At 37.3% G+C, this 8,308-nt stretch overlaps 1 non-coding gene and 1 pseudogene across 1 annotated transcript; one reads left to right on the top strand and one right to left on the bottom strand.

Annotated features, from left to right (window-relative positions):
- The first annotated feature begins 5,716 nt into the window (after positions 1 to 5,716).
- On the top strand, positions 5,717 to 5,866 carry LOC142435115 (U1 spliceosomal RNA; annotated as a pseudogene).
- A 1,709-nt stretch (positions 5,867 to 7,575) lies between these two features.
- Positions 7,576 to 7,705, bottom strand: LOC142435325 (small nucleolar RNA SNORA69). The gene has a single exon (XR_012781401.1). It is a non-coding gene; the product is annotated as a small nucleolar RNA SNORA69 (small nucleolar RNA).
- Between the last annotated feature and the right edge of the window lie 603 nt (positions 7,706 to 8,308).

Consider the following 8,308-nt stretch of genomic DNA (forward strand, 5'->3'; position numbering starts at 1 on the left):
ATCCATCAATCTGTTGTCTACAGTATACAAATCTCAAACTCAGATATAAAATAAGCTGAGAATTAAAGGTTGGTGTAAAAGGCCTGAAGAAAACAGTAATTCAGAGAAAGCAGGTTTTGCAATCCTAACCTGTGATAAAACTGATTTGAAAATGCAAACCATAACAAGAGATAAAGAGGAGCATTATATAACTCTCAAGGGATCAGTAGACCAAGAACCAGTGAGTATAATTAATATATACATGCCCAAAGAGAGACCCACGAAATTTGTCACTCAAACACTCCAAAAGAGGAAAAAAGAAATCATAGGGTCAATAATCATAGTAGTTGACTTTAATACACCACTCTCTGAGAAAGATAAATCAAAGGGAAGAAATTTAACAAGGAAGCCACAGAACTAAGCTATACAATTACTTGACTTGACCCAGTAGATATTTTTAGAGCTCTTCACCCAAATACACCAAAATTAAATTCTTTTCAAGCACACATGGCACATATTCAAAGATGGATCATATGTTGTGACACAAGTTGAGCTCGAGTAAATTCAAGCACATGGAAATCACTCATATTTCCCTCTAAGATCACTATGCAATAAGGGTGGAAATCAACAAAAGGGCAGTTAAGAAAACAAGGGCAAATAATTGGAGGATGAATAACTCCATACTGTAAAATGAATGCGTTCTGGCACAGATCAGAGATGAAATTAGGAAGTTTCTAGAAACCAACAAGGAGAATACAGCATACCCAGGAAGCTTCATAGCAATAAACACACAGATGAAAAAGGAAGAGAGAGTTATGATTGATACACTGTCACAAAACCTCCAGCAAGTAGAGCAGAGTCAACCAAACAACCATAATAAAGCTAAGGCATAGGTAAATGAATGGGAAAACAAGAAAACTGCACACAAAAATATCAATACAGCAAAGAGTTGGTTCTTTGAAAGGATCAAGAACATCAATAGAACATTGGTAAACCTAAGCAAAGAAAGAAAGGAATACACATCAATAGCCAGGATGAGGGATAAAACAGGGGTAATTACAAAGAACCTTAATGAAAATAGGTAATTTACACATTACTAGGAAGGCCTGTACTCCAATGAATTCAACAACTTGGAAGATGTGAACAACTACTTGGTTAAACAATCCCTCTCTAGATTATCTCAGATGAATGTCAAGAACCCTAAGCAATAGAAAAAAATAGATAAAGTTATCAAGGTATTACCAACTGAAAACCCCCCTGGCAAAATAGCTTCCCAGGAGAATTCTACCAAGCATTCAGGGAAAAAGTGAAACCAATACTACACAAACTCTCCCCGATCATAGAAAAGGATGACCAACTCTCAAACTCTTTCTATGAATCCAGTATAACACTGATTCCTAAAGCAAGCAGGGATCTCACAAGAATTGAGAACTAAAGATCGATATCTCTAATGAACATTGATGAAAAAAATCCTTAACAAAATATTGGCCAATAGAATACAAATGTATATAAAACAAATGATTTATCATGACCAAGTGGAATTCTTTCCAGGGATGCAGGGATGGTCCAAAATCCAAAGTCCATCAACATTATTTGCCACATTGGCAACAAGAAGGACAATAAGTACATGATAATATCAATAGATGCAGCAAAAGCGTTCAACAACATCCAACACTCAGTCCTGTTTAACACACTCAAGAACAACGATGAAATATACAACTTTCCTCAAGTTTCTAAATGCTTCCTCTCACCCCTCCCATCACCAACTGTCATGATCCCAATTCTACCTTAAAATCTGGCTAGACCAGAGGAGGTACACTGGTACAGATAGGAACTGGAAACACGGGGAATCCAGGATGGATGACCCCTTCAGGACCAGTGCTAAAAGTGGCTATACTGTGAGGGTGGAGTTAGGGTAGGGAGGAAGGGGGGAACAGATTACAAGGATCTACATATAACCTCTTTCCTGGGGGATGGACAACAGAGAAGTGGGTGAAGGGGACATTGGACAGTGTAAGATATGACAAAATAATATTTTGTAAATTATCAAGGGTTAATGAGGGAGGAGGAGCGGGGAGGTAAGGGGAAAATGAGGAGCTGATACCAGGGACTTAAGTGGAGAGCAAATATTTTGAGAATTATGAGGGCAATGAATGTACAAATGTGCTTGACACAATTGATATATGTTTGGATTGTGATAAGAGTTGTATGGGCCCCTAATAAAATGATTTTTAAAAAAGACACTCAAGAACATAGGAGTAGAAGGAAAATTCCTCAATATAATACAAGGCATATATGAAAAGCCAACAGCCAACATAGTAGACAATAGAGAAAAGAGAAAAACATTCCCTTGAAAAGGGGGACAATACAAGGATGCCCCTTGTCCCCTCTTTTATTCAACATTTTGCTGGAAGTCCTATCTAACATCATAAGGCAAAGGGAAGAAATTAAAGGAATTCATCTGGGGAAAGAAGAGGTGAAGCTATCATAGTTCGCAGATGACATGATTTTATGTACAAGATAAAAAAATACAGATGTCTGTTTGTTTGCTATATACATCGGATGAGACCACAGAAGAGAAGATCAAAAAGGTAGTACCCTTCACAATAGCCAAGCTCAAAGGGAAATATATAAGGATATACCTAACTTAAAAACAAAAAAAATGTACGAAGAAAACTATAGAACACTATTACAAGAAACCATGAGTGACCTCTACAAATGGAAGAATAGCCAATGCTCATGGATCAGAAAACTCAATATGGTAAATATATCCATCCTATCCAAGGGACTATATAAATTTAACACTATTCCAATATAAATAGCAGAGAGTAGGGCCACCCGCACCATGGCATCTCCTCTCTAACTCATAATGCTAGGGAGACATCACCTGAGACACTGTGAAGAAAGTGTGCTTATTCTGAACCCCCCCCCCCCACATATACACAGCAGGGTGAAACATGGAGGGAGTACAACAGGGCAGCAAAGTAAGGAAGTTCCTGAGGAATCTTGAAAATAGACTTCTGACTCTTGCAGCGGGTTTGACACCTCATCAGACCAAATGGAAAACATTCATAAGGGTTAGCAGACAGACCTGAAACTATTTGTAGACTTTTTTTCTTATTGTTGTGTTGCTTCTTTCTTTTCTTTTTCTTTTTTTCACTCTATATGTGTGTATATAAGTTAGGCAGGATAAACAATCCTGAAGAGAAAACAACGGGACTGGCAGTTCAGGGGGGACATGGGAGAGGAGCGGTCAGGGATGCCGAGCAAGGTGCCAACAAACTCAGGGAAAAGAGAACAGCAAAAACTGATGGCGAGGAGGGCATAGAATACCTGGTGGTGGTTGATTAAATGCAATGTTCAAGAGGAATTGCATTGAGCCAAATGGAGGGTGAGCATGATAGGGGTCCGGAGGAAGATGAATGGAAATAGTGGAAAGAACTAGGAGGCAAAGGTTATTTGTAGAGATATCGGTATGGGCATGCATATATATATATATAAATAAATTTATATTGATAGGGATATAGGTAAATGTACATATACGTATATGTTAAGTATTAAGATAGCAGACTGACTTTGAGGCTCTACTCAAGACCTCCCTAAACACAAGAACACTTTGTTTTAATCTGACACTCTTTGACATTCACCTTCATGACATGATTACTGAAGACAAAATTAATGCATAAGCAAATGTGGTGAAGAAAGCAGATGATACCCTACTATAAAAAGATATATCGTCTGGGGTCTTAAAGACTTAAAGTTAAATAAGTGGCCATCTGGCAGGGAAGCAACAAAACCCACATGGAAGAAACACACCAGCCTGTGTGATCATGAGGTGTCGATGGGATCAAGTATCCAAACATATCCAAACATCCAAAACAAACAATAACATCAATGCAAAAGAGGGGGGTTGGAGTGGAGACCCAAAGCCTATCTGTAGACAATTGGACATTCCCTTACAGAAGAACCACAAGGAAGGGACAATTCAACCAGGGTGCAGTATAGCACTGATAAAACACACAGCATTCTTTTAGATCCTGAATGCTTCCCCCCCCCACCCCCTCCACTATCATGACCCAGTTCTATCGTATGGGCCTGAGTATTTACATTGGTACAGATAAGAGTCCTCATGGAATCCAGGATAAATAACCCCCTCAGGAATATTAGTGAGAGTAGAGATACCATGGGGAAGGGGAAATGGACCACAAGGTTGGATATATATATATATATATATATATATATATATATATATATATATATATATATATATATATATATATATATATATATATCACCACCCTCCCACCAGGGTGATGAATAAGAGAAATGTGGGTGAAGGGAAACAATGAACAGTGTAAAATACAAAATAACAATAATATATAATTGATCAATGATTCACGAGGGTGGGAGGGTAGGGGAGGGAGGAAAAAATATGAGCTGTTTCCAAGGACTCAAGGAGAAAAAAATGTTTTGAAAATAATGATGGCAACATATGTGCAAGTGTGTTTAATACAATTGAATTATGGATTGTCATAAGCTCTATAAGAGCCTCCAATAAAATGATTAATAATAAACAAGAAAATGCTATCTTTAATTGAAGTTAACAGTGACCTAGGACAATTAAAAGACTTTTCTGAAATCACAAAGTTGGTCCTAGAATTAGGTCTCCAGATATGTACTCTAGGGTCCTTTCCACTGCAAAATGCTTGTTATGGGCCTAAGAGAAAATTTAGAGAACAAGTATTATTTTAAGACAATCTCTAAAAACCAACATATACTGATAATTATTTTAATTTATATGAATGTAGATGAGATTGGCCATTCTGTATTTCAAGGTCATCTTATTTTCCATGCATGGCACTGTTCTAATGTTTAAAAAGCTACGAATGTAACAAAAATTAATGTAACCTAATAATATAAATTCAATGAATATCTAAATCAATTATACCCTAGTGGTGTAGTGGGTTATATGTTGGGCTGCTAACTGCAAGGTCAGCAGTTTGAAACTACCAACTGCACCACAGGAGCAAAATGAGGCTTTCTACTCCCAGAGAAATACAGTGCCAGAGACCAACAGGATCAGTTCTACCTTGCCATAAAGTGTCGCTATGAGTCGGCACAAACTTGATGGCAGTAAGTTTTTTGTTTATCCTTCTAGAAGGAGTTTTAGTGGCACAGTGGACTCTGCATTGTATTATTAACTTCAGGGTCATTGGTTCAAACCCACCAGCAGCTCCATGAGAGAAAGACGAGTCTATTTGTCCCTGCAAGAGTTGGAATTAATTCAATTGTGATTAGTTTGACTGGTTTGGATCCTTATGAAATGCACAACCTAAACCATGAAACAGATGTGTAATGAAAAAAAATAGGAAAAACGCTCTATTTTTCCCAACTATCATATTTTTACACGAATCACACCTTGTTCTACATGTTTCCCAACCATACCCTCCCCCTATGAGGTATTTTCATAAGTATATTAAACCAAGTTTCCCCCACACATACACACATACACGTTGCTATAAAAATAGCACAGAATGCTTACAAAAATACCTTATAGGGTTGGGCATTAATGGCAAACAAATGTAGAATTTGCTTGTTATTTGTGTTTAAAAAGGCATATGTCAAGTCCTAATGTGGCAAATGTGCCCTTAGGAATTCATGCCCTTATGTAATGCAATTTCACTGTAGAGAGGTAATATACAAAGAAATATTTCAAACATTAAAATCTCCAATGATAATACTTAACCTGGACAGGGGAAATACCATGATCATGAAGGTGGTTTTCCCAGGGCGAGGCTCACCCTTTGCACTCCGGATGTGCTGACCCCTGCGATTTCCCCAAATGTGGGAAATTTCTACTGCATAATTTGTGGTAGTGGGGGACTACATTAAGAAAAAAACTACAAAACAAACAAACAAACAAAAAAAGAAAAGAAAAAAACTACAATGATAGATTGAATAATTTATCTAATGGAAACTCAACTGATATATTTTTAAATACATCCTAGAGGGACTTAATTCCCTGGAATATATGAAATTTGTATGTCATGCATGTGGATTACCAATTATTTTGCTTCTATTTAAAAATAAATTGTTGTCAATGGTGTCAGTAAGTATTTACTCTATATATTCTACACAATTGTCATAATTCTAAGTATTATAAAGGATATAAAGATAATATATATTTTACCTAAAGAAAAAAATGACTAAAATGATAAGCAAGATTTGAGCTACATAAGAGAAACATTATTGACTGTAGCAGAACATATACCTACTTTGATCATCAGAAATGGCTCCATGAAAGACAAAATATTTTGTTTGAGTTTGATAATCAAAGCTTAATATGAAGAGCCAGTGAGTGGGGGGAACACACTAAGCAAAGGTAAGACTTAAGTCTGTTTGGCTCTGATATTGTGAAAATATACAACAACATGGAAACTAAGCAGGAAACAGATAGTTTAGGATTGTTGTTGTTATTGTTAGGTGTTGCCCAGTAGTTCTGACTCATGTATCCCATGTATACCAGCCAGTCCTGTGCCGTTTACAATTGTTCTTATATTTGAGCCCGTGTGGCAGCCACTGGGTCAATTCATCTCATTGTGAGCCTTCCTCTTTTTTTGCTGCCCCTCCACTTTACCAAGTATAATGTCCTTCTTCAGGGACTTTACTCTTTTGATATCCTGTCCAAAGCACATGAGACGAAATCTTGCCATCTTTGTCTCTAAGGAGCTGTATACAATATAAGACCTTTAAATGTCAGCAAAAAGGGCTGGAAGTCAATCTTGGAAATGATTAGGCAACTATTTAAAGCTTTTGACCAGGGTGATAAAATGCATGGCATTGTAATTTTAGTACATTACCTCTACAATATTGTGGAGAAATGAAAGGCTAGAACCCCTAAGTACAATAATGCATGTAAAAGGTTATAAGGATAGAATTTGAAATTTTGACAGTTGAGTAGATATTGGTAGTGTGTAACAAAATAACCCCAAATCCAGTGACTTCTAACAAAAATAATTTGAATTTGTCTCTCATATTTTCTGAGGCTCAGGAGTTAATGAATAATTTGGCTGGGTAGTTCTAACTCAGGTTATTTCATGAGGCAGGCACATGTCATATAGTTACCTGAAGATTTTTCTTGGATTTGATGATCCACTTTCAAGCAAACCATGTGGCTGGCAAGTTGTTGCTGGCCACTATTGGAAGGTTTCAGATTCTATCCATGTAGGCTTCTCCATAAGTGTGTGTGTGTTGTCTGTGTGTGTGTGTGTGTGTGTGTGTGTGTGTGAGAGAGAGAGAGAGAGAGATCAGAGTTTAGTTTGAAGGAAGAATGCAACAATGCTTCAGAAATCTCACACCTTCACTTCTCCCTCTAGTATCATATTAGTCACAAAAGTCAGCTATTTCAATGTGGGAGGGCCATATGTAAGAATATGGATCATGATAAGAGAGGATTATGGTGGACTATCTTGATGACAAGATACCAAAATGTGGTTGTTAGTTTGATTTCATTTATGTAAGCTTAGTGGTTTTACCTTTCTTTCTTTCATACTTCTTTTTTTATATAATTCTATTGGGAGCTCTTTTTTTTTTCATAATTGTACGTGCTAACCAGTCATGATCTCACTGGAAGAGGCAAAACCAGAGCCGGCCAACATGGCTTTTCTCTCAGCAGGATAATGGCAGTACTTCCACAAACTGAAGCACTGTAATTGCAGCCTGCTTGCTTTTCTATTGGGAGCTCTTAAAGAAATCCAGCTAACACAACATCCCCTAGTTCAATCACATCAAGCAGTACTGTACAATTGCTACCATAATCAGTTTCAAAACATTTTCTTTCTTATTGAACTCATTGATATCAGCTCCGTTATCCCTTCCCCCACCCTCCCCCGAAAGAACCTCCTTTTTGGCGGCATTTCACATCATCTACTATATCTATTTACATTTAATTCTGTTTTTTACTCCTCTCAGGTGGGGTTATACAGTCATCAGTGCTATCAGCTGCACCCCCTTCCCCCCTTGCCTCCCTTCACTTCCTGTTCCCTCAGGGAACCATTACTCCTGTTACTGTTTCTGAAGGGTTATCTATCTTGGCTTTCATGTAACAAATTATCTTAATTATACAAATGAACATATGCAAGTCTAATATGATTAATGAGGTAAAACAAATAAAATCCATAATAGTAAGGGGAGGAAATATTAAAGAACTAGAGTACAGTTATCAGTGCTATACCACACTCTGGATTTATCATCACTTATGTGTGGTCCTTCTGAGAGGACTGTCCAGTTAACTTGCAGGTGGTTTTTGTGTGTTCATTATATCCCCACC

The sequence above is a fragment of the Tenrec ecaudatus genome, chromosome X (assembly GCF_050624435.1).
Source record: "Tenrec ecaudatus isolate mTenEca1 chromosome X, mTenEca1.hap1, whole genome shotgun sequence".
Lineage (NCBI taxonomy): Eukaryota > Metazoa > Chordata > Mammalia > Afrosoricida > Tenrecidae > Tenrec > Tenrec ecaudatus.